The sequence below is a fragment of the Bos mutus genome, chromosome 7, assembly GCF_027580195.1.
Source record: "Bos mutus isolate GX-2022 chromosome 7, NWIPB_WYAK_1.1, whole genome shotgun sequence".
In the NCBI taxonomy this organism is placed as follows: domain Eukaryota; kingdom Metazoa; phylum Chordata; class Mammalia; order Artiodactyla; family Bovidae; genus Bos; species Bos mutus.
The window spans coordinates 9,016,903-9,023,939 of record NC_091623.1 but is presented as its reverse complement, the minus strand read 5'-3'; the positions used below and the strand labels follow the sequence as shown (position 1 = coordinate 9,023,939).

General features: G+C 41.0%; 1 pseudogene; it reads right to left on the bottom strand.

Moving 5' to 3' along the window:
* Positions 1-217: 217 nt before the first annotated feature.
* On the bottom strand, positions 218-2,163 carry LOC102274229 (mRNA export factor pseudogene; annotated as a pseudogene).
* Between the last annotated feature and the right edge of the window lie 4,874 nt (positions 2,164-7,037).

Below are 7,037 nucleotides of genomic sequence, written 5' to 3'. Positions count from 1 at the left end.
GTATAGCTTTAAACCATTTTACTGCTCTAAATCTAATTTGTTTGTTTTTATTTTTCACAATATTCTTTTTTTTTTTTGATACTTACCAATCAGGAATTTTATTACATGAAATAAAAAAAACACTCCAAAATTATGGCTACTGGGGGCACGAGCTCAGAGCACTTCCCATGCAGTGGACTTGGGTTCTAACTGGGGAATCCACAAAGGCATCACCCAACTTGGGCTTCGCCCACAAAGGGCTGTCCTTCAAAACAGGAAGAACCATGTTCCAGTCACCAGGACACCCAGCAGAGGTGAAAAGCACTAGAATGTCAAAGATGGGAATGAGGGAAGCAAAAGAAAAGCACATCCAAACTCTGTCCAGCAATGCTTGGAGAGGCTGCTGCTGGACATGCCACCAGGCAGACACAACCCCAGCTCAGGACTGTCTCTCCTGGGGGACAAGATGTCTCATTTCCGAAAGGACATCTGCAATCACAAACCAAAACCCAACGAGGACGCTGAGCAGGACAACCACTTCAGATCTCACAGGTGGGTGAGAGGAGAGTCGGACAAAGGGAGCTTAGGAGACAATCTTCAAAATGTTTATTACAAAATACAGTACAGGCTCGCCAAATGTTTCCCAATGTTCTCTGATACATACACTGGATGAAGCACTGCAAATACCTGGCAGGCGCCCACGTGAATCTAGGACGTCTATAATGATTTGAATCTCCTTGGAGGTACAGACGAAACCTGTAGCCGGCAGTGGAATGGAGACGGACAGTCACTGCGACCGCCGGGCTCCTGCCTGGTGAAGAATGACATCGTTTTTTCCAGAGGTTGAAATCCACATCCAGGGCTGACAACCTACTGAAAGCTGGGATCCAAATTTGTACAGAGGCAGAATGGAGAGAAAACTCCGGACAACCCACAGGTCTCCAGCCACTACTTCTTATTCCTTGGTTTTAGCTCTTCAGCTGCATTACGCAGGAAAATGTAATTTTTCTTTTGGGGATTATAAAATTCATGTCCCTTTGACCAGTCGTAGCTGGAAGCATACGCAAATATGTTTCCATTGTGATTGAAGCAGCAGGCCGATATAGGCTGATCTAACTGTTCCAAGTCTTTAGTTTTGTTCTGGCATCCTTGTCCCAAAAGCTGAATCTACCATCAGATCCCACAGTGGCAAGGGTGCCATGGACAGGATGGAACGCAATTCCATTAACCGCATAGATGTCCTGAGGAGCAGAAGTGTTGGTCCCGTTAGATCGATGACATTTAAAGGTGAAGTTATCCTTGGCAGGATTTGGGGGGGTTGATGTAGTGGATAGCAACTCTCCCCTCGATGCTTCCCAGGGCAAAACCTGTCGGCTTGTTCTGTTTGTCTTTAAAAATAGCCACACATCGATGCTGATGCTTCAGTGGAGACTCTATCCTCCTGAATTCAGAAGGCTGATTCTCTAACTGATACACAATCAGGCCCCTCTCTGCAGTTGCCACCACAGCCATAGGATATATCACGTCAGCACAGTAACACCTTTCAGGGAGCTGTAACACCATCATAGGATTTGATGATCGTGTATCCCAAAACTTCAAGGTCTTATCCCAGCTCCCAGTCATCACACAGCTGTAGTTTGGTGCTTTGATCCAATGTATTGTTTTGACAGGAGCATCGTGCTGTGCAATCTGTATCGCCTGGTTACTATTGAGGTCCCACATTTTGGCAGTTTTATCACATGAGGCTGTAAATACTTTGCTCCCATCATCACTCCAGCAGACATCTAGGACAGGTCCCGTGTGCATCTGCTGGGCTTTTGGAATAGTCTGTCCGCTATCTTGAACTTCCCAGCATCGAACATCATTAGCCCACGATCCTGCAATAAGAAAGTTTCCCGGCAAGGTTGGGGGGCTAAATGATAGACAACCAATGCTATCATCAGGAGAGGATGTTACTTCAATATCCTTCATAGGGTTGTGATTATCTGTGGTTGTGCTGCCAAACATGCTGGTCCCACCAGATCCAAAACCCGAGGTTGTTCCAAACAGACTCATTTTGGCCCTGAGAGTCGCAACGGAGGGAAGCCGGCAATGGGAAGCGGGAGGAGCTCGAGAGCCTGCGACCCCGCTCGGGCGCGGAGGAGACAAAGGCCAGGTGACAGGAACGCTAACCCCGAGGGACTGGGGTCCACAATATTCTTACTGTTGGCTTTTAGAATACTATTTTCAAATAATCTGAACTGATTCTACAGAACTATCCTTATACCCTATGGTGAACAAATATATAAGAATCTGCAAATAATTAACAATTTGAAAAAGGCAGGTAACATTTAAAAGCAATATGACATTAAACATTAAATGGAGCTGTGGCTTAAAAATGAAATGTGGGTAATAGAGATTAAGCCTTCATGTGAATTCTTATCTGTTGCTAATCCAAACTTAAATTTGAATTGTCCTCCATTTCTAGAACATGTACACCTCTCAATTTATCTAGAACATATATACTTCTCAAATTAGTTTACCTACTGTCCTCTTTAAATATGGGAAAAGAAGAAAAAACTGTACTGTAGTCAGAATGCGTTGTTTACATTGAAGGCATCTGTCTCATGGATTCATGCACATCTTAACCCCCAAATAACAGTTATGTTGTTTAGAATCCTACTTTATCTTTAAAACATGCATCCATCCCTTTCAGGAATCCTAGATTCATTAGGACATTTAGCAGTCCAGTGTTTAAATTATCTCTACAACAACTGAATCAAATTCTATTTAGGAGGAAAGAGGAAATCAACTTTTTTTTTTTTTAATTATTGGTGAAGTTGTAGAATTTTCCCCTAATAATCTATGCAGGTTTAATTTAAATCTCATAAACAGGAAGCTTACTAAGTCAGATACCCCCAATGCAAGCCCAGATCATGTTCATTTCAGGAGGTCACAAAATCTCATTTTGGTAGACACGCATCATCTGCGATAATGCCTTGATTAAAGTGACCCTAAAGGGGCAAATGTGCGTTTGGGCTTTGGAAATGAGCTGATCATTACTTCTGAAGAAGTGAAGCAATCAAGACTTTTACCACTTCTCCCTCCTGTAGAACTTTGGAGGAAAATTCATGGGTAGTAGATATTCACATTTAAAGAGAAATGGCAGGAGACAATGGCCACCAGAAGAAATGAATTGTATTCTAGCCAACTTTTCCTGTGTCTAAACAGTAAGCTTAAAACCATTACGCTTACTACTATTAAGACAGTCATATTTCAAAACACACATGTATATGAACTCATTTAACTTTATCGAGAAGGTAGAAAATGGGTAGGACTGTAGAGAAACCGAGACACAAGAGAGCAAGTCGACCTGTGTCCAATGACACAAGTTTCTCCATTCCTTATCATCTCATGAGATAGGCTCAATTTCAAACAATATGAGCAGGATGTTAGGATGCGGAGTTTTCTGTACTTGCTCACATTGCCCAGGGGCCTAAAAATCCCAGTGGACTAGGTGGCATGCAAGTACTCTTCCTTTTGACAGTGACTGTTACGAAGAGTAAGAAACACAGCGCATGAATGCCAAGGTCTGCAAACTCTGTTTCACTGGAATATGGATTTAACAAGGGCAGTGACTACACACTTAAACAGTGCTTGGCACAGAGCGTGCACTCCATAAATATTTGCTAAATGCTTCAAGAAAAGCTCTTCTTTAACACACTGCACTTACAGCCTCAAATCCTACAACCTCGGGCGGTACATGCTCCCCTTTCTACTGAGTTTCTTCATCCCGCAGATCTGAATGCAACCATGTGACTTTCCAAGACCACACGCAGAACGTTACACGTTAAGTTATACGATGGAAATGAGATTAATTATGAATGAGAGCTGTTGAAGGACAACAGAAAAAGATACAAATCGAGTGACATTTTAAATGGACTCCTTGATTCCAACGTTTTATGTGAAAGAGGTGGCAAGAAACCCCGCTTCTAAGCCCTGAACACAGCAATGCTTAAATAACCAGCTTTGAAAGACTAACAATAGATTTCAGCTCTACCCCTGCAACAGCATAACAATGTCACACACACGCACAAACAAAGCTGAAGACCCCATTGAAATATTTGCATCTGAGATATCTTCTAAAAAGCAATGTGAGCACAAAAGATGCTACTGCTGCTCCAACACAGGAGCCTTTGATGTTCCCTCATTTTTACATCATAGAGGGAGCTCAAAGGGTTAATTAAAATTTAATGATATCGGCAGTACTTTGAAAAAGTTATGAACTTGGGCGAGATCAATCACTTTCTTGGACTGCCTGACTTCAAAGCCGACATTATGCAAAAGGAGAGAGGGGGGAAACAGCTCCCATTCTGAACTGAATTCATAAGCAAGGATTTTCTCATTAGTGGTCTGCACATGGAGGAGATTCCAAGTTCAAACTGAAAAGAGGTGAGATGCCCAAAAGTGGTTAATCTGAATGTTAAGCCTTTGATGCCAATCGCATTTAGGTTTGAATGAACACATTACCAGAAACATCAAAACTGAGAGACCCCAAACCAGGAAATATAGGATTAAGAGGGAAAAACAGCTTTTTCCTCCCCTTTTCTTTATTTCTGCTTTTGGAATCATGTTTTGTTTGGCTGGATTTAGCGAAAGAAGAAACAAAGAAAACCAAACTAATTAACTTGTTTATTCATTCTCAGTGACATTCTATGGAATGACATTTAAAACGACTGATTTAACTTCTGTCAAAATGTAAACTTTGGGCTGTTTCTTAGGCCTTTTCTTCTGCTTGTGTCATCTTTGCCTAAATTCCCTAATCATGATTTCATTCTCCGTTTGAAATTCATTTATTTATAAATATAAAGGGTGATGTTGTTTCAGCCAGAGGAAAATAACTTCTTTTTTTCATACAGATGAATACTCTTCACTTGGAGTTATAGCTTGAGGTGGATATAGTCATTTCGGCCTAAGTTACAAATGTAACAGAAATGGCTGTTTTGAAACAATTATGAATTGTCACTGAAAGCCAGAAAAACTTCAAAACCTAGGCCTGAAAAGAATGAATCTAATCAAAAGCTGTTACCAGGTAACATCTTGCCTTAACACAAGGGCAGCAAAGGTTCGTGGTGGAATAAAAAGGGCCAATCAGTAGCATCGTATATATTTAGAGGTGAAATTTAGATCAAATCCCCATTCATCAAAGGTTGAGAAAAAAAAAGGGGGTATGTATTCTTATCTGCTACAGGATTAATAGAAAAATCAAATCACAGATGTGCCACCAATTTGGGAAAAGCTGAAAAATGCTGGATTTCCTCCAATATATCTCTCCCTCCAGATACCTCTTTCAAGACTGAAAAATAGGTTTTATATAAGACTCCAAACTGAAATGGTCTGCTGGATTCTGTTGGAGACTCAAAACATGCCTATAGATTAGTTCAAGGGAAGGGCTTGCTTCTCTGATGTTGGATGTGCTCAGGAAATTATCTTATTGTTATGAATGTACTCATTCCATTTGTAAACTGCAGAATCTCCCCTGGAATCTTACAGATCCAGCAATTAAAAGCTTTTAGAACTAACACCCCCAAAAGATGTCCTTTTCATTATAGGGGACTGGAATGAAAAAGTAGGAAGTCAAGAAACACCTGGAGTAGCAGACACATTTGGCCTTGGAGTACAGAATGAAGCAGGGCAAAGGCTAGTAGAGTTCTGCCAAGAGAACACACTGGTCAGACCAAACACCCTCTTCCAACAACACAAGAGAAGACTCTACACATGGACATCACCAGAAGGTCAACACCAAAATCAGACTGATTATATTCTTTGCAGCCAAAGATGGAGAAGCTCTATACAGTCAGCAAAAAACAAGACTGGGAGCTAACTGTGGCTAGGATCATGAACTCCTTATTGCCAAATTCAGACTTAAATTGAAGAAAGTGGGAAAAACCACTAGACCATTCAGTTATGACCTAAATCAAATCCCTTATGATTATACACTGGAAGTGAGAAATAGATTTAAGGGACTAGATCTGATAGATAGAGTGCCTGATGAACTATGGACAGAGGTTTGTGCTATTGTACAGGAGACAGAGATCAAGACCATCCCCATGGAACAGAAATGCAAAAAACAAAATGGCTGTTTGAGGAGGCCTTACAAATAGCTGTGAAAAGAAGAGAAGCTAAAAGCAAAGAGGAAAAGGAAAGATATACCCATTTGAATGCAGAGTTCCAAAGAATAGCAAGGAGAGATAAGAAAGCCTTCCTCCATGATCAGTGCAAAGAAATAGAGGAAAACAACAGAATGGGAAAGACTAGAGATCTCTTCAAGAAAATTTGAGATACTAAGGGAACATTTCATGCAAAGATGGGCTCAATAAATGACAGAAATGGTATGGACCTAACGGAAGCAGAAGATATTAAGAAAAGGTGGCAAGGATACACATAAGAACTGTACAAAAAAGATCTTCATGACCCAGATAATCACCATGGTGTGATCACTCACCTAGAGCCAGACATCCTGGAATGTGAAGTCAAGTGGACCTTAGGAAGTATCATTATGAACAAAGCTAGTGGAGGTGATGGAATTCCAGTGGAGCTATTTCAAATCCGGAAAGATGATGCTGTGAAAGTGCAGCACTCAATATGTCATCAACTTTGGAAAACCTGCAGTGGCCACAGGACTGGAAAAGGTCAGTTTTCATTCCAATCCCAAAGAAAGGCAATGCCAAAGAATGTTCAAACTACCGCATAATTGCACTCATCTCATACACTAGTAAAGTAATGCTCAAAATTTTCCAAGCCAGGCTTCAGCAATACGTGAATGGTTAACTTCCAGATGTTCAAGCTGGTTTTAGAAAAAGCAGAGGAACTGGAGACCAAATTGTCAACGTCTGCTGGAACATCAAAAAAGCAAGAGAGTTCCAGAAACACATCTATTTCTGCTTTATTGACTATGCCAAAGCCTTTGACTGTGTGGATCACAATAATCTGTGGAAAATTCTGAAAGAGATGGGAATACCAGACCATCTGACCACCTGTTGAGAAATCTGTATGCAGGTCAGGAAGCAACAGTTAGA